Here is an 18,836-nt window from a genome sequence, read left to right on the forward strand (position 1 = left end):
CGAGGTTGGTGGAGCAAATGGAGGAGGATTTCAAAAGATGGGACATGTTACCGCTCTCGCTGGCGGGTAGAGTGCAGTCGGTCAAAATGGTGGTCCTTCCGAGGTTTTTGTTTTGTGTTTCAGTGCCTTCCCATCGTGATCACCAAGGCCTTTTTTTAAGAGAGTAGGCAGGAGAATTATGGGGTTTGTGTGGGCGAATAAGACCCTGAGGGTAAGGAGAGGGTTCCTGGAACGCAGTAGGAACCGAGGGGGTCTGGCACTGCCAAACCTGGGGAGCTACTACTGGGCAGCAAATGTGTCGATGATCCGCAAGTGGGTTTTGGAGGGAGAGGGCCGTGCGCGGTGGGCACCGCAGGGGTTGGACTGCCTTATTGGTCCCGATCTTTGCACTTTGATTTAACGGGAATTTCGATAAGGTTTTGTTGCCTTTACTGTTTTGTTTGGGCCATGCTCCACCCGCTGTTTTGGGGCACCCCCCACATTTGATTTTATCCCCCAGTTATTTCTGTTCGTTTTGCTAAGTTGGAACTAGCGCCACGCCGATTAGTGGCAGGCGCTGCTTTAACCCTGCACGTACCAAATGAGTACGTGCAGGCCACACACAAAAAAAACCCACAAAACATCTTGAATAAAAAGTAACATCAATAGTTCAACCTTATAAAAGGTATGGAGGGAGAGGGGGTGGCATGGAAGAGGATGGAGATGGCGTCCTGCAAAGGAACGAGTCTGGGGGCATTGGTGATGGCACTGCTGCCGCTCTCATCGACAAAGTATACCACGAGCCCGGTGCTGGCGGCAATGCTAAGGATCTGGGGCCAGTGGAGATGGCACAGGGGTGCAATGGGAGCATTGGTGTGGTCCCCGATCAGGGGTAACCATCGGTTTGCCCCGGGGAAGATGGACGGGGGGTTCCAGAGCTGGCATCGGGCGGGGATCAGAAGAATGGGGGACCTGTTCATTGACGGAACGTTTGCGAGCCTAGGGGCACTGGAGGAGAAGTTTGAGTTACCCCTGGGAAATGCCTTTAGATATATGCAGGTGAGGGCTTTTGTGAGGCGACAGGTGAGGGAATTCCCGTTGCTCCCAGCACAAGAAATTCAAGACCGGGTGATCTCGGGCGCATGGGTCGGGGAGGGCAAGGTGTCGGCAATACACCAGGAGATGAAAGAAGAGGGGGAAGCGCTGGTCGAAGAGTTGAAGGATAAATGGGAGGAGGAACTGGGGGAGGAGGTCGAGGAAGGTCTGTGGGCTGATGCCCTGGGTAGGGTTAATTCCTCCTCCTCGTGTGCCAGGCTCAGCCTGATACATTTTTAGGTGGTTCACAGAGCTCACTTGACGGGGGCGAGGTTGAGCAGGTTCTTTGGGGTAGAGGACAGATGTGGGGGGTGCTCAGGGAGCCCGGCGAACCATGTCCATATGTTTTGGTCATGCCCGGCACTGGAGGGGTTCTGGAGAGGAGTGGCGGGAGCAATATCTCAGGTGGTGAAAGTCCAGGTCAAGCCAAGCTGGGGGCTAGCAATATTCTGAGTAGTGCAGGGAGTGCAGGAGGCGAAAGAGGCCGGTATCCTGGCCTTTGCATCCCTAGTAGCCCGGCGAAGGATCTTGCTAATATGGAAGGAGGCGAAGCCCCCCAGCGTGGAGGCCTGGATAAACGATATGGCTGGGTTCATAAAGTTGGAGAGGATTATGTTCGCCTTGAGAGGGTCTGCGCAGGGGTTCGACAGGCGGTGGCAACCGTTCCTAGACTATCTCACGGAGCGTTAGAGGAAGGTCGGTCAGCAGCAGCAACCTGGGGGTGGAGGGGGGGGGGGGTAGGGGGGGGAGTGGTGCCTGGGGGGGTGGTGAGCAAGAAATAACATGAAGAGTCGGGGAAACTGGCACGTACGGGAGAGAGCCAGTGTACAAAGCTATGTAAATATACAATTTTGCCATGTATATATCTTGCTCCACGTGATTTCTCGTTTCTTTTTTTTGTCATTGTTACGGGGGAGGGGGGGGTTATTGTTTGTAAGGGAGAAAAATTGTGTTAAAAACTTTAATAATTTTTTTTTTTTAAAGAGTTAAGTTTCCGGGGGGGGGGGGGGTTCTCCCAACCCGACCCAATGTGGAATGGCTGAGGGGTCTCCCAACCCAATGTGGAATGGCTGGGGGGGTCTCCCAACCCAATGTGGAATGGCTGGGGGGGTCTCCCAACCCAATATGGAATGGCTGGGGGGGTCTCCCAACCCAATGTGGAATGGCTGGCGGGGGTCTCCCAACCCAATGTGGAATGGCTGGGGGGTCTCCCAACCCAATGTGGAATGGCTGGGGGGGTCTCCCAACCCAATGTGGAATGGCTGGGGGGGTCTCCCAACCCAATATGGAATGGCTGGCGAGGGTCTCCCAACCCAATGTGGAATGGCTGGGGGGTCTCCCAACCCAATGTGGAATGGCTGGGGGCGCTCCCAACCCAATGTGGAATGGCTGGTGGGGGTCTCCCAACCCAATGTGGAATGGCTGTGGGGTCTCCCAACCCAATGTGGAATGGCTGGGGGGTCTCCCAACCCAATGTGGAATGGCTGGGGGGTCTCCCAACCCAATATGGATTTGCTGGCGGGGTCTCCCAACCCAATGTGGAATGGCTGGGGGGTCTCCCAACCCAATGTGGAATGGCTGGGGGGGTCTCCCAACCCAATGTGGAATGGCTGGGGGGTCTCCCATCCCAATGTGGAATGGCTGTGGGGTCTCCCAACCCAATGTGGAATGGCTGGGGGGTCTCCCAACCCAATGTGGAATGGCTGGGGGGGTCTCCCAACCCAATGTGGAATAGCTGGGGGTCTCCCAACCCAATGTGGAATGGCTGGCGGGGGTCTCCCAACCCAATATGGAATGGCTGGGGGGTTTCCCAACCCAATGTGGAATGGCTGGGGGTCTCCCAACCCAATGTGGAATGGCTGGCGGGGGTCTCCCAACCCAATGTGGAATGGCTGGGGGGGGGTCTCCCAACCCAATGTGGAATGGCTGGGGGATCTCCCAACCCAATGGGGAATGACTGGCGGGCGGGTCTCCCAATGTGGAATGGCTGTGGGGTCTCCCAACCCAATGTGGAATGGCTGGGGGGTCTACCAACCCAATGTGGAATGGCTGTGGGGTCTCCCAACCCAATGTGGAATGGCTGGGGGGGTCTCCCAACCCAATGTGGAATGGCTGGCGGGCGGGACTCCCAATGTGGAATGGGGTCTCCCAATGTGGAATGTTGTCGGGACACAATCTGTAGGTTGCCCAAGTTGAGAAGGTTTAAGCGCAGATGGGCAAGAGCGATGAATTAAAGAATGTCAAATATGCTGGAGTTGAAGGAGCTGAAGCAATGCAGCCTATGAAAGCGAGGTGCTGATAAGCTTCCCATTCTTGTCTACCCAATCCATTGGGCCATTATAAGAGCTGGGTATGTAAGAATTAGGTGCAGGATTAGGCAATTCAACCCCTTGAGCCTGCTCCGCCATTCAATATGATCATGGCATTATAGTACAAGGTTACTTGTAGCCAAGTGGGAGGGATCCAGATCACACATCTATGCATGAGTCATAACCACACTGGAACCAGGAGCAGAAGTAGGCTACTCAAAAAGATAATCGCTGATCTTTGACTTTAACTCACTTTCCATTTGATCCCCATATTCCTTGATTCCCTTAACTCCTTTGAGGGGGCGTCCGAGTATCTCCTATTCACCTCAACTATCTCGTCCAACTGTGCTCCTCCCTCCTCCTCCAAACCCTATGAGCCTTAAATTAAATAATCTCACCACGAACCACCGTCTTCAACGCTTCCCAAAACGTGGCTGCCAAATCCTCCTTGCCAAATCATGCCAAATTAAGCTCCACATAATTCCCAATCGCAGTTTCACCTTTTCACAAAACGCCTTATCCCCCAAAAGTCCCAAATCCAACCTCCACCCTGGCCGCTGCACCTGTCCAGAACTGAGCCTAACCTCCAGCCAATGCAGTGCATGGTCCGAAATCACAATTCCCGCATACTCCACCCCCACCCCTTCCATCAGCACTCCACGACTCACCACAAAAACAAATTGATTCTAGAATACACGTTATGTACATGTGAGAATAATAATAATAATAATCGCTTATTGTCACAAGTAGGCTTCAATGAAGTCACTGTGGCAAGCCCCGAGTCGCCAAATTCTGGCGCCTGTTCGGGGAGGCCGGTACGGGAATTGAACCCACGCTGCTGGCATTGTTCTGCATTGCAAGCCAGCTATTTAGCCCACTGTGCTAAACCAGCCCCAGAAGGACTATTCTCTGAACCTCCACGGATCTACAATCCCCATATGCTCCATAAACCCTCCCAGCTCCTTCGTCATCCTCGACCTTGCCACTTGGGGCTCGACCTGTCCACCTTTGGCTCCATTACACAGTTGAAATCTCCGCCCATAATCAGCTTTTGCGGATCCAAGTCCGGAATCACCCCCAGTGACCCCTTTACAACACCACATCGTCCCAATTAGGCGCATAATACGTTAACTAACACTACTGGTGCCCCTTCCAGCATCCCACTCAATATCAAATACCTTTCCTCCGGGTCCTGCACTTCTCTGGCCTACACAAACCCCGTCCGTACTCTTGCTCAACAAAATGACCACATCCCTTGACTTCGAATCAAACCCTGAGTGGAATACTTGTCCCACCCATCCCTTCCTCAGCCTAACCTGATCCTTCACCCGGAGACGTGTTTCCTGAAAAAATAAAATCACGATCCTTCCTCTTCCGCCATTCTCACATTTGGTGCTGCACCACAGGTCTCCTCCAACCTCTTAGCCAGGTTTTTAACTGGCTTCTGCCGAGTCTGATAGCCAGTAGACATGCCAATCCTGGGGAGAACTTCTGCTCCTACACCTTCTGCTCCTTGTTTCTGCTGGAACTACCCTGCTAATGGGTATAAAGTACCAAAACTAATGCCTTCGAGCCGGAGCTGCCCTGTGCACAACCACTCCATGGCTCCACTGGAAGTGTGACCCTTGTCCAGCCCTGCCAAGTCCTCTCAGAATCCTATATGTTTCCATGAGGTCACTTCTTGTCCTTATATATAAACCAGAAAATATCAACACATACTACTCAATCCTGTGGTGATATGCCTGTAGATAATATTACAGATATTCAGCAGTGTGACCTCCCACCAGCAGGTGGCACAAGATATCAGTCAGGTGTCATCCGGCCAGCCTCAGAAAGTTGTAAGGCGTACACAAGGACAGTCACACTAAGTCAAGTTCCAGGAGAGTCTAGAGAAACTCTGTAATAATTTAATCTCTATAAGATTCATATTGTTACTTAATCACGTGTACATCAATTAAACATCATTCTGACTTAGTCACCAGCAGTTCTGTTGAATCATTGCTAGACAAGGTAACAGAACAGAACAAATCCCCCCTTATAGGCCAGCCTTCCCACCCGGGGATTCAATCTAGTGAACCTTTCTTAGGTGCAGAGACAAAACTATATCAAGCACTCTAGGTGTAATTTCACAAAGCCATATTAAATTGCAGCAAGACCTCTTTACTCTTGCACTCCAACATCCTTGCAATAAAGGCCAACATAACTTCTGCATTCCTAATTATTTATTATACCTGCATGTTAACTTTCTTGTTCAGGGCAGCACGGTGGTGCAGTGGGTTAGCCCTGCAACCTCATGGCGCCGAGGTCCCAGGTTCGATCCCGGCTCTGGGCACTGTCCATGTGGAGTTTGCACATTCTCCCCGTGTTTGCGTGGGTTTCGCCCCCACAACCCAAAGATGTAGGTAGATGCAGGGTAGGTCGATTGGCCACGCTAAATTGCCCCTTAATTGAAAAAAATGAATTGGGTACGCTAAATTTTTTTTTTTAAACTTTCTTGTTCAAGGATACAAATATCCCTCAGAATATCTAACATTTACTAGCTTCTCATTGTTCCAAAGTATTTGTGTTTCATTCTACCAAAGTGGACATTATATTCCAATTTACCACTTCTTGCCCAGTCACTTAATTTTTCTATATCCTTTCACAAACACTTTGGGCAGGATTCTCCCGCAATTGGCGGGACAGCCCGTACTGGCGCCAAGAGTGGCATAAACCACTCCAGCGTCGGACCGCCCGGAAGTTGCGAGGGGATGGCGCAGCGCCAACCGACGCCGAAGGGCCGCCGCCGGCCGGTGAGAGTTGGCGCATGCACAGCACTGCTGGCGTGTTTCCTGCGCATGCGCAGGGGGAAAGATTGCCCCCATGGCACAGGCCCGCCCGCAGATCGGTGGACCCCGATCGCGGGCCAGGCCCCAGGGCCGGATCCCTCCGCGCCCCCCCAAGGACCCCGCTAGCCGCCCTCCGAGCCAGGTCCCGCCGGGATGAACTATGTCGATTTCACGGCGGCGTGACTGGCCGAAAACGGGTGGCCGCTCGGCCCATCGGGGCCCGGAGAATTGCCGGGGGAGCCGCTGCCAACGGCCCCCGACCGGCGCGGCATGATCCCCGCCCAACAACCAACGCCGGAGAATTCAGCAGCCGGTGTCGGAACAGCGGGGCGGGATTCATGCCGCCCCCCCCGGGGATTCTCCGACCCGGCTGGGGCGCGGAGAATCCCGCCCTTTGTCTCTTCTTCATGGATTATTTTCCCACCCAGCTTTGTATAATCAGCAAACTTGGATACACTGCACCCAGGAGATGGGTGTTATCTGGTGCTTGTGTGGAACAAAAGCTACTTGCCACATATCAGATAAAGTCTACATGTTGTCCACGTCTCCTGCTTTGGGTTGTGTTGGCATCACAGACTAACATCCATATTCTGCCAATGTTTATGAATGGAGTTAGCATGATCTGAAACAGACATGACCTGCTGACATGGTAGTCATGAGAATGAAAATCTTAGAAATGGAATTTTAAAAAAAAATTAATTTATGGGATTTGGGCATCACTGGTGAGACCAGCATTTATTGCCCGTCCCTAGTTCCCTTCAGAAGGTGGTGGTGAGTTGCCTTCTTGAACCGCTGCTGTCCTTGAAGTGTCGGTACACCCACTGTGCTGTTAGAGAGGGAGTTCCAGGATGCTGCCCCAGCGACAGTGAAGGAACGGCGATATATTTCCAGGTCAAGGTGGTGAGTGACTTGGAGGGGAACCTCCAGCTGGTGAGGTTCCCAGGTATCTGCTGCTCTTGTCCTTCTAGATGGTAGTGGGTCTGGGTTTGGAAGGTCTTGTCTAAGGAACCTTGGTGAGTTACTGCAGTACATCTTGTAGATGGTACACACGGCTGACACTGTTCGTCAGTGGTGAGAGTTTGAATGTTTGTGGAAGGGGGAGCAACCAAGCGGGATGCTTTGTCCTGGATGTTGTCGAGCTTCTTGAGTGTTGTTGGAGCTGCACTCATCCAGGCATGTGGAGAGTACTCCATTCCACCCCTGACTTGTGTCTTGTAGATGGTGGATAGGGTTTGGGGGGTGGTGTCAGGAGGTGAGTATCTCGCCATAGAACTCCTAGCCTTTGACCTGCCCTGATAGTCACAGTAGTAATGTGGTTAGTCTACTTCAGTTTCTGATCAATGGTAACCTCCAGGATGTTGATTGTGGGAATTCAGCGATGGTTATGCCATTGAATGTCAAGGGGCAGTGGTTAGATCCTCTCTTTTAGGGGATGGTCTTTGCCTGGAACTTGTGTGGCGCGAATGTAACTTGCTAATTGTCAGCCCAAGCCTGGATATTGTCCAGGTCTTGCTGCATTTGTGCATGAGGTGCTGCATTATCTGAGGAGTCAGGAATGGTACTGAACATTGTGTAGTCATCCACAAACATCCCTAATTCTGACTTTATGATGGAAGGCAGGTCATTGATGAATCTGCTGAAGATGGTTGGGTCTAGCACACCACCTTGAAGAACTCCTACAGTGATGTCCTAGAGCTGAGATGATTGACCTATAACCACCACAAATTCCATGCCAAGTATGACTCCAACCAGCAGAGAGTTTTCGCCCTGATTTCCATTGACTCCAATTTAGCTAGGGCTACTTGATGCCATACTCGATCAACTGCTGCCTTGATGTCACGGGCAGTCACTCTCACCTCACCTCTGGCATGGCATGCAGCTGTTTTGTCCATGTTTGAACCAAGGCAGTAATGAGGTCAGGAGCTGAATGACCCCGGTGGAACCCAAACTGAGTGTCCGTGAGCAGATTATTGCTAAATAAGTGCCAATCGATTGCACTGTTGATGACTCCTTCCACCATTTTGCTGATGATGGAGAGTAGACTGTTAGGGCGGTAATTGGCTAGGTTAGACTTGTCCTGTTTCTTGTGTGCAGGACACACCTGGGCAATTTTCCACATTGCAGGGTAGATGCCAGTATTATAGCTGTACTAGAACAGCTTGGCTGGAGTTGTGGCAAGTTCTAGAACACATATCTTAAGTACTATTGCCGGAATATTGTCAGGGCACATAGCCTTTACAGTAGCCAGTGCCTTCAGTCGTTTCTTGATATCAGGTGAAGTGAACCGTATTGGCTGAAGACTGACATCTGTGATGCTGGGGACCTCCGGAGGAGACCGAGATGGATCATCTACTCGGCACTTCTTGCTGAAGATTGCTTCAAATGCCTCAGGCTTGTCTTCTGCTCCTCCATCATTGAGGATGGGGATATTTGTGGAGCCTCCTCCTCCAGTGAGTTGTTTAATTGTCCACCACCATTCACGGCTGAATGTGGCAGGTCTACAGAGCTCAGATCTGATGCGTTCGTTGTGGAATTGTTTAGCTCTGTCTAGTACTTGCTGCTTATGCTGGTTGGTGCACAAGTAGTCCTGTGTTGCAGCTTCACCAGGTCAACAGAAAGAACAAAGAACAATACAGCCCAGGAACAAGCTCTTTAGCCCTCCAAGCCTGTAACGCTCATGATACCACCCTTGGCCAAAACCTTCAGCACTTCCTCATGCCATATTCCTCTAAAGAACAAAGAACAAACAGAACAGACACCTCATTTTTCGGTATGCCTGATGTTGCTCCTTCATGCTTCATTGAACCATGTTGAACCCCTGGCTTGATGGTAGTGATAGAGTGGGGGATATGCCAGGCCATGAGGTTGCAGATTGTGGTTAAAAACAATTCTGCTGTTGCTGATGGCCCACAGCGCCTCATGGATGCCCAGCCTTGCGTTGCTATATCTGTTCAAAGTCTATCCCATTTAGGATGGTGGTAGTGTCACACAACACAATGGAGGGTATCGTCAATGTGAAGAAGGGTCTTTCTCTCCACAAGGACTGTGCAGTGGCCTGAAGATGGTCTTCAAGATTTTCAGTTGTGGGACTGTGACTACTTACCTTTCTTTGGCACCTTCTTCCACTGTGGGATTGTTCAAGGAAAGAAAGATTGTTGATACACTGTCTTGGAAACAAATGGCCCCTGTCCATGCCCTCATAATCTTGTACACCTTGATCAGGACGCCCTTCAGTGTTCCCTGCTCCACCGAAAACAATCCAAGCCTATCCAACCTTTCTTCATAACTTAAATGTTCTATCCCAAGCAACATCCTGGTGAACCTCCTCTGTATCCACTCCAGTCCAATCACATGCTCTGAAATTCAGTGTGGACTTAAACTGTACTGAGGTCTGGAGCCGAGCGACCCTATTGGAACTCAAACTGAGCATCAGTGAGCAGGTTGTTAATATCAGGCAAACTGCAATGGCGGAGAATCATGAACTAATGTGAATGAAGAACTTAAAGCTAATAATTAATATTATTTAAGAAAATATACTGGAGAAATTCATGGTATTGAAAGCTGACAAATACCTTAAACCGATGGCCTACATCCTTGGGTGCTAGAATTGGTGACTGCAGAGATAGTAGTAATTGTTCTCTTCCAAAAGACTAGCGGTGGGATTCTCCCCTTACCGGCGGGGCGGGCCATTTGTCAGCTTTCAGTACCATGAATTTCTCCAGTATATTTTCTTAAATAATATTAATTATTAACTTTAAGTTCTTCATTCACATTAGTTCTTGATTCTCCGCTATTGCTATTATATTTTTGTGTCTTCTACTGCAAAGGCAAACAGTATTTGTTCAACATCTCTGCTATTTCCCTATCAGTCATTATAATTTCTCCTGTCTCTACCTCGAAGGGATCCTAGTTGCATTTGCTATTATCTTTTAACATCCTAATGGAAGTTACTACAATTTGTGTTTGTATTTCTTGTTAGTTTACTGTCATATTCTATTTTTCCCCTCTAGCACTTTGCTCACTTGTAAAACTTTCCATATCGTCAGGTTTATACTAGTCTGGCAGCATTAGAAACCTCGGGCGGGATCTCCATTGCATATGTTGACACCGGGACATAATCGGTGATGTTCTACGACAGCAAAATTGGTGCCACTCCCGGAGCAAATTAACAACTGTTAAAGGGCTAGCACCGAAGCCACGTGGAACACGATTGACTCCAATGAGAAATGGAGTTGGATACGCCGGAGTAGGGATTGACACTGGAGAGGCTGACAAGCTGCAGCCACATATTGGCATTCGGCCCCCCACACACACTCATCCCAGCCAACATGATGGCTGCATGGAAAGCGGCTCCCTGGTTCACGGATGCAGAGCTGGATGCCATGGTTGAGAGGTGGGCTACTCAGTACCTCGGGGTGGAAAGGAAGCTGCCGCACACTGCCATACACCAGGCTTTGGCGCAGGTGGCTGAGGCTGTAAGCACCGTTGGCCCCACCGCCAGAACCGGCCACCAGTGCCACAGAACACTTCACAACCTCCTTAAACCTCCTTAGGGTGGCCAGGATAGCCAACACTCTGCCCCTGGCGTGAACCCCCATCCTACACACCCCTAACCCCATGCCCCCCACCCAGAGATGACTGGACCACACGTGCTGGCAGTGTGCATGCTCCCCACCCTGCACCACATGCACCCCCCCCCCCCCCCCCCCCCCCGAGGCCCCAACTCCACACAGATAGTAGCAAGGAAGATGCCCCTCCACCATCCAGAGACACTCACCTCGGTTGGGCACTTTAGCGAAGAGGTTCCTGGGCACTATCTGGTGCGTACCACATACGTGCTACTGTACATCAGGAGAGGTAGCAACTCCCGAGGGGGCAAACAGTCAGAGGACGGCCCGGCTGCAAGGACTAGCTGCTGTCCAGATGGGTTTCAAGCTTCTGGAAAGGGCACACCATCTAAAGTGGAGATCCAGTCGCAGAGCCAGGGACTGCATGAGTGGTTGTCAGCAACCATCCAGGGCCTGCAGGTGCAGTTGGAGGAGTCCAACCGCCTGCACGGCCTCCTGTACTGTCATAATATACACCCATGCACATAATGAGGTAAAGCAGGCAGTGACAGACACCCAGGTGAGCCAATCAATGTGCAGAACAGAACACGACCAATCACAAGACAGGACACCAGAGGGGGACTTACACCTATAAAACACACGAGGCATCAGCACTCTGCCTCTTTCCACTGGTGATAGCTATCGTGATAGTCAGGGTGTACAAATCATTCAATACCTCCAACAAGTGGATCAGAGATAGCCTGGTCTAGATAGTTAGCTTTAGTTTACTTAGGGTAGTAGAGAGTCAACCCACAGGCAGCTGTGTGTTTTGTTGCTGGAGTTCAATAAATCTTTTATTGAACCAATGCCTTCATTTGGTGTATACTTGATCAGTTAATTGCATCGTGTGCAATCCGTGTTACCCCAGGGTGAACAACATGACACCGACCATGTGTGCCATGTTGAGGAGGCTTAGTGCCCGAAGCTTGGAGGGTTTTGGCAGGGTTTTGCTAAGGCAATGTCCATGGTGCTAAAAACACAGGTGGTGCCGAGTCCTTGTTGGAGGAGGCTTAGTGTTTAACACCGCATGGGTGGCGTCCACTGTGGAAGCCTTGGGAAGGAGGCGAAAGTATCGGCCATGGGTCAGGATGTCCAAGGCCTGGGGCATTCTGCGTGTGCGGTAGCTGAGGCACAGGACAGGGCAGGCATTAGTGGTGGGCTTGGGCAAGGGACCCCAATACAGCCACCGCTCACCGCTCCGGTGCCCCACCCTCATTCCTTTTGACCCCAACCCCCCACACCCCATCTCCACTTCCGCCACCTCAGGGGTTCCATGGGACCGTGTGATGGAATGGCCAGCTCATATGCAGGGATCAACATGATGGATGGTGGAAAGTGCGACCGTGGGAAGGAGCATCAGAGCTCATCGCAGAGCAGATCATCATCATCCTCCATCATATGGACCAGAACTGCTGTTACTGCCAACCCAGGGCCTGCATCCCGCAGTGCGGCTGATAGGAATCATGGAGGGGGTTGCGAGGAGGAGTGGCGGCGCAAGGAGGGTGTTCATGGAAGATGGTGGTCGACCGGGAGGGGGCTGTAGGGTGGGATCTGATGTCCATGTCTCTGGCCAAGCTTCCTAGTCATTGAACCTGGATGCGATTAGAGCATCTCGTGCGCACGGGCCTAGGCGCACATATTGTGTGGCCTCCTGTGCCTGCCAGGGCCCATGTCATAGAATCTTAGAATTCCTACAGTGCAGAAGGAGGCCATTCAGCCTATTGAGTCAGCACTGGCCCTCTGAAAGTGCGCCCTCCCTATGCCCACTCACCCTCCATATCCCCGTCACCCACCTTTGGAAACTAAGGGGCAATTTAGCATGGCCAATCCACCTAACCTGCACATTTTTGGACTGTGGGAGGAAACCGGCGCACCCGGAGGAAACCCACGCAGACACGAGGAGAACGTGCAAACTCCACACAGTCAGGAACCAGAATCCCTGGCGCTGTGAGGCGGCAATGCTAACCACTGTGCCACCGTGCCGTCCCCATGCCCTGCCCTTTCTCACCCACCCCCGCTTCCTCCTTGTTGGAGGAGGCTTAGTGTTCATCCTCCTCCTCCAGCACATTGCCCCCCTGCTGTGGAGGATGCAGCAGGCCACCACAATGTGAGAGACTCTTCTTGCGCTATACTGGAGGGCCCCCTCCAGAATGCACCAGGCACCTGAAATGCATCTTCAGGATGCCGAAGCACTGCCCGATCACGCCACTGGTCGCTGCATGGGCATCGTTGTAGCGGGTCTGCACGTCGGTCTGTGGCCCCAGATAGGCATCACCAGCCATGACCGCAGCGGATAACCCGAGTTGCCCAGGAGCCGACCCCTCATCCAGGGGTGCACCTCGAAGAGTGTGCCAGGATGAAGGCGTCATGCGCACTGCCCAGGTATCAGGGGCAGATATGATTGATATGCATCTCATGGTCACACACCAGCTGCACGTTAATTGAGTGAACCCCTTTCGGTTGTGCCCGTAGGATAACATGCATCCCATCTATCACCCCCGGACCCGGGGCATCTCAGTGATGACGCCGAAGCCCGCTGCCCTGGCATCCTGGTGGGCTCTGTCTCTGTATTGTACCGACTGGGCATTTAGAGCCTCTGTTATGGCATGTTAGATCCCGGATAGGTCCCCACTCGTCGCCTGGAAGAACCCTGTGGTATAGAAGTTCAGGGTGACTGTCACCTTGACGGCCACAGGGAGTGGGAGTCCTCCGCCATACCCCCGCCTGGGCCCGGTGTGCCATAATCTGGCAGATATTTTGCACTGTCTCCCTGCTCAGCCGGAGTCTTTGATGGCAGGTCCTCGAATGACAGAACTGCTGGTACACATGAGGCCTGATGCGGTGCCTCTTTCGCACCTCCTCCTCAGCTTGTTGGGGGGCCAGCTCTCCATCCTCACCAGCTGGCCCCTGTTCCTCTGGGACAGGCTCCACTGCTGCAGAGTCCTTCTCAAGCACTCCTGCTCATACACCCTCAGTGCGTCCTTCAGGGCTGTAGCGGCCAGGGTGAAGGCCTGCATTCATGATTGGATTCCGATAGCCATTGTCTGCAGTGGGTGAAATTCAGACATTTTGGCATAGTGCGTACCCCCGTGCCCGACCAGGTCCAACGGGGGTCTGGCACTGTGGGGGCCTCTGGCCCTGGCGCCAGTCCCTGCTGCCAGGGGTATATTTGGCTGCCGCTACCCATTCCAGTGATATGCTCCATGGCTCCCGTCCAGCGCCCTCCTGCAGAAGCTACTGAGACATTGCCCTTAGGTGAGCTGCATGCTGTCCCACTGGCGGGTGGCGGCTGGTTCGGGGAGGGGTGGAGTTGGTGGGGTCGGGGGCAGTATACGGGTTCATGGGTGGAGTAGGGGGCTGGGGTGCAGGGCTGGTGGGGTGGAGTTTAGGGTTGGTGTGTGGGAGGTGGTGGGATGGGAGCACCCATACGGCTGGTGTCACTCTACACAACCACGGGCCATGGTGGATGGTCAGTAGGGTGCGCAGCAAGGTAGTGATCCATGCCTGGATACCCTGGCCCTATGGGGAGTCACCCCGACCCCACAGCCCATCTCCTGGTCGCCCCCTGCCGCACCCCCGCCCACAGCCTGCCAAAGGCCCCCCCCTCCCCCCTCCATCCAGCCCTGCCAGTGGTAGTACAGACAGCCCACGGTCGACAGTCATGCCTCTGCATGTCCTGCCTTCTCTCTCCCTCATTAGCCTTGGCATCTGTTTCCCAATTTTTGAAGCCACAAGTGAAACACACCGTTGGTATTTCCTCCCAGCGGGGGCACAGCATCGCGGAGGCCCCGGATAGCGTTTACTGTACCTGCGGAGTAGAACATTGACGCCGCTTTCGAGGCTTGGGAGCATGGCATTCTGGCAGGCACCCGGCGGCAGCCACAATTTTGTCCTCAAGACCATTTCTCCGCCCAATCACCTTTCCCAGTTGCGGCATCGGCCGACGGAGAATCCCCCCATTCTTCTTTAAATCTAATACTACCCTCGACTTTTTTTAGTTAGCCACTGGTGGATCACCTTTTCCACAGAGATTTCATTTCATTGAGATTTATGAAATACTTATTTAAATGTTCACAGTTGCTTATCTACCATCATAATTTTTAATCTATTTTCCCAATCTAGCTTAGCTTACCCGCCCTTCAAACTTATTGAATTCATTTTATGATTTGAGTTTATTACGCTAGTGGCCTGAAGTACGCCACCTTGACCGCAATGTGAAGTTCTATCATATTATGATCACTCTTGCCCAGGGCATCCCTTGTCATGAGATTACTAATTAACCCCATCTTGTTGCACAAGACAAGAAGCAAGATCTAAATAGCCTCTTCTGATGTTGGTTCCACTATATCTTGGTCTTGGAAATGATCTTGACTGCATTTGTGCACTCTCCTTCCAAACTACTTTTGCCAATCTGATTTTGCCAGTCAATATGAAGATCAAAGCCCCACAATTATTGCATTACCATTGTTATGAGCTCTTAGTTTTTAAATTAATACTTTTGTGAGGGCCACGAAGAATCCAGCATGAGTTTTAAGGATACAAAGAAATAACATTTATTTACTATAACATATATATACAACAGCAGCAGCAACTTCGCTTGCTGCTCACTCCCTCCTGGCTGGTTCCAAACTGGACAGCTTTATTTATACAGGGAGTCTGCTAATGATTTCTCCGCCCCCCCCCCCCCCCCCCTCATTGGGCTTGCACCTGGTAAGATATAGGGCCCGTTTGGCAAAAGATTACACCAGGGACCCACTGGGCACCACCAGCAAAATTCCGAATGATCACTGGGTCACTGGGCGCAAACTGCTGATTTGGCCGATGCCGAGAAAAACCATGTCCCTGCCGTTCTTGTGTGCGGCATACTTTTGCGCCAATGTTCGGGAAAACCATGCTAAGGCGGGTGTGAAGTCTCCGGCCCATTAGGAGTTCTGCGGGAGCTACCCCAGTCACCGCATGGGGGGTGGTCCTATGTGAAAACAAAAAGCGAGCCAGTCTCGTGTCCATTGACCCAGAAGACTGCTTCTTTAGGCCTCGTTTGAATGTCTGCACTGCGCGCTCTGCCGACCCATTTGAAGCCGGGGCAGTGCAGATATGGCATATGCCGCTCATCTTCATGAACCTCGCAAACTCCTCACTCGTGAATGGAGTGCCGTTATCCGTGACCAGCACCTCGGGGAGGCCGTGCGTACTGAAAGACAAACGCATCTTCTCAATTGTTGCGCAGGACATTGTGCCTAGCATCTTATGCACCTCTAGCCATTTAGACTGGGCGTCGATTAATAGAAGGAACATGGATCCTTGAAAAGGGCCGGCGAAATCCGCATTCAAGCGCGCCCAAGGCCGCACTGGCCATTCCCAGTGATGTAGGGGCGCGGCCGGCGGAAGCTTCTGATGCTCCTGGCAAATGGAGCAGTTTTGCGCCACCTTCTCAATGTCGCTGTCGAGGCCTGGCCACCAGACATAACTCCGGGCCAACATTTTCATTTTGGTCACACCTGGATGCCCATTGTGCAAGTCTCTTAGTATCAGCTCTTGTCCTTTTTCTGGGATAATCACACGCATCCCATCCTCGTCGCCAGTTTTGTGAGGGCCACGAAGAATCCAGCACGAGTTTTAAGGATACAAAGAAATAACATTTATTTACTATAACATATATATATAACAGCAGCAGCAACTTCGCTTGCTGCTCACTCCTTCCTGGCTGGTTCCAAACTGGCCAGCTTTATTTATACAGGGAGTCTGCTAATCGTTTCTCCGCCTCCCTCATTGGGGAAACTCATACTCCCACAGGATTTTGGGATTGTCATTAATCCCCAGCCGACGGTAAGCAGGCAGGTTATAACAAATACTCTATCCAATAGCAAAACTACTTGCAATAATATTCTTGTTCCCTTTTTTATTTCTTACTTCCAGCCATACTGATTGTAATTCCTGACCTTCTGCTCCAAGATGCTTCCTCATTACTGTCTGAATGTCATTCTTTAGTATCAGGTCTATGACCATCACCACCCATCCCCCCTCCCTCCCCTCCAACTCCCCTTTCCATTTTTTGTCAGTTATTTTATAATGTCAAGTGCTTTGGAATATTTAGTTGCCAAACCTGTCACCAAGCAGTCACACTTCTAATGGTTATTGGATCAAACCCAGTCATTTCCAATTTTGCATCATTAATTCACCTATCTTGTGAAGAATTCTTTGCGCAATCAGATAAAGTGCCTCTAATTTTAACTTCTGACCATTTTTTCCTGAGTTGACCTTATTGACTAATGCATTATTACTCTTGAATAGTTTGTCCCTTTCTGTCAGACTCTGCTTATGTTTATCGACTGGAAATGCGACATTGCATCAATGGCTCTCTCATAAGGGTATCAAGCAATGGAACTTTGCAAAAGGGGGAGAGGCCAGACTGGGAAATGTCTGGTCATCATGAGTCCCACGTGGCAAAAGAAACAAGACCATGTGACAATTATGCTTTATAAGGTAACTGAGTACCAGTTAGAATGTTTGGCCAGTATGTGACATGGGGATGCATTGGGACAAGGGAGTTAAGTGTCACAAAGTCTCCAATTTGTCAGGCAGGATAAGGAGAGCTTCAATGTGGAGAGGATGAAGACCGGAGGAGGAGGAATGCCCAAACTGAAAGCCTGAATACCGTGTGCAGAGGAAGCCTTGGGGATTGTGGAAGAGCAGGGCGGCCAGTTAATTGCAGACAGCTGGGCTGGACAAACTTGCCAGCGGAGTGAGAATGCCCCCAACCTGCTGTTGAGACATTGGCAAATCAGAGGCACACATAAAACTGGTTTCCTGATAGCTTCTCCTCAGTGTCTTTCCTGTTGTTCGCCGCTGCAGGTTATTGCCTGAGGCAAAAAAGGCCAAAGCCATAGCAGAAACTGATGACGCCACCTTTAATGAAGATCAACAACATTCAGAGAATGCACCATCATCGGCCTCTCCTTCATCCTCCACTAACGTAGTTATACTTACGTGGGTTTTCGAACTTGTGTGTAGAATCAGGGGTACATGCTGGTGATCACAGATACATCCCAAAAGCTGAAGAAGGCTGTGTCAGCCAAGGTCCCTGACAATGGGAGAATTGTTGGGGTTCAGGCACACACTGAGCCCCTGGCTGATGATGGACCTCTAGTCTCGACCATAATAAGCTTGCTGGTGATGCAGCAACAGGCAGGGGAAATATGGCAGAGGTGCTGGGGACTATGCAGGACTTCACCCAGGCCGTGGTGGATTCCATCCATGTCTTGGGCTTTGCCATGGCTCTGGAATCGGAGCACATGGCTTCCTCCATCGAGTGGTTAGTGATTGCCATGGAAAGTCAAGTCTATGATCTGTGCTCAGACCTGCATTCCTCACTCTGGCCATGTACTCAGTATGGCAATGTCTCGCCAAAGGAGAACACCCTCCAGGTGCTCTTCATCCTCAGGGACACTGGGAGGTGCCATTGGGCACCGAGAGGGCAGAGGAGCACCAGCCGGCAGCTCAGGGGTGTCATCAGAGGAGATTCACTAGGTTAATCCCAGAGCTGAAGGGGTTGGATTACGAGGAGAGGTTGAGTAGACTGGGACTGTACTCGTTGGAATTTAGAAGGATGAGGGGGGATCTTATAGAAACATATAAAATTATGAAGGGGATAGATAGGATAGATGCGGGCAGGTTGTTTCCACTGGCGGGTGAAAGCAGAACTAGGGGGCATAGCCGCAAAATAAGGGGAAGTAGATTTAGGACTGAACTTCCTAGAGTTCCGGAGGAACTTCTTCACCCAAAGGGTTGTGAATCTCTGGAATTCCTTGCCCAGTGAAGCAGTAGAGGCTCCTTCATTGATGTTTTTAAGATAAAGATAGATAGTTTTTTGAAGAATAAAGGGATTAAGGGTTATGGTGTTCGGGCCGGAAAGTGGAGCTGAGTCCACAAAAGATCAGCCATGGTCTCATTGAATCGTGGAGCAGGCTCGAGGGGCCAGATGGCCTACTCCTGCTTCTAGTTCTTATGTTCTTACCTCA

This window comes from Scyliorhinus torazame, chromosome 3 (assembly GCF_047496885.1).
Source record: "Scyliorhinus torazame isolate Kashiwa2021f chromosome 3, sScyTor2.1, whole genome shotgun sequence".
In the NCBI taxonomy this organism is placed as follows: Eukaryota; Metazoa; Chordata; class Chondrichthyes; order Carcharhiniformes; family Scyliorhinidae; genus Scyliorhinus; species Scyliorhinus torazame.